The sequence below is a fragment of the Brassica oleracea genome, unplaced genomic scaffold, assembly GCF_000695525.1.
Source record: "Brassica oleracea var. oleracea cultivar TO1000 unplaced genomic scaffold, BOL UnpScaffold08193, whole genome shotgun sequence".
NCBI lineage: Eukaryota > Viridiplantae > Streptophyta > Magnoliopsida > Brassicales > Brassicaceae > Brassica > Brassica oleracea.
The window spans coordinates 1-652 of record NW_013624714.1 but is presented as its reverse complement, the minus strand read 5'-3'; the positions used below and the strand labels follow the sequence as shown (position 1 = coordinate 652).

At 34.7% G+C, this 652-nt stretch overlaps 1 long non-coding RNA gene across 1 annotated transcript; it reads right to left on the bottom strand.

Moving 5' to 3' along the window:
- Nucleotides 1-269: 269 nt before the first annotated feature.
- LOC106322151 lies at nucleotides 270-628 on the bottom strand. The gene is made up of 2 exons (XR_001266261.1): nucleotides 455-628; nucleotides 270-353 (listed from the first exon to the last, which is right to left on the bottom strand). It is a non-coding gene; the product is annotated as an uncharacterized LOC106322151 (long non-coding RNA).
- Between the last annotated feature and the right edge of the window lie 24 nt (nucleotides 629-652).

The window sequence follows — 652 nt, the reverse complement described above, 5'->3', positions numbered from 1 at the left end:
GAGAGAGAGAGAGAGAGAGAGAGAGAGAGAGAGAGAGAGAGAGTGAATCAGAGTATTACTAATTCCACAAATAATTAAATAGATAGAATACAAAGAAAATCATTCGCATAATGTTGTATTCATCTATTTTGGTTCCACCAGTTAAAGCCATAATCAGTATAATATATATATATATATATATATATATATATATAAAAGAATCAAAATATTCAAGTCAGGCTGACCTTGAAAATTTTGATGAGAGACTTGAGGTTTTGGCTATGGGTTTCATGGGAAAGTTGGTTACTTGACTTAGAGAGGATATGGTTGCGTGCAGCTTTGCGCACATTCTCATAACCAATGTACTCAGCCACCTTAGAGTAATTAAGAATGAAATTAGAGAGAGAGAGAGAGAGAGAGAAGTTAGATAGTACACGTAAAATTTATTGAGGATTAAAGATCAAGGAGGACGAACCTTGATCAACTTGATCAAACTAGGTAAATCTTTGTTGACAATCATCTGGGAGAACTCTTCTTGTGATTTCTTTACAAGGGGGAGCACCGCAGAGAACAGCTTGTCGGGATTTTTCAGATAAAAACGAGCAAACTACACACACACACACACAAAAAAAAAAACATATAGTAATTGAGTTCTCAAACACACATAATCTGA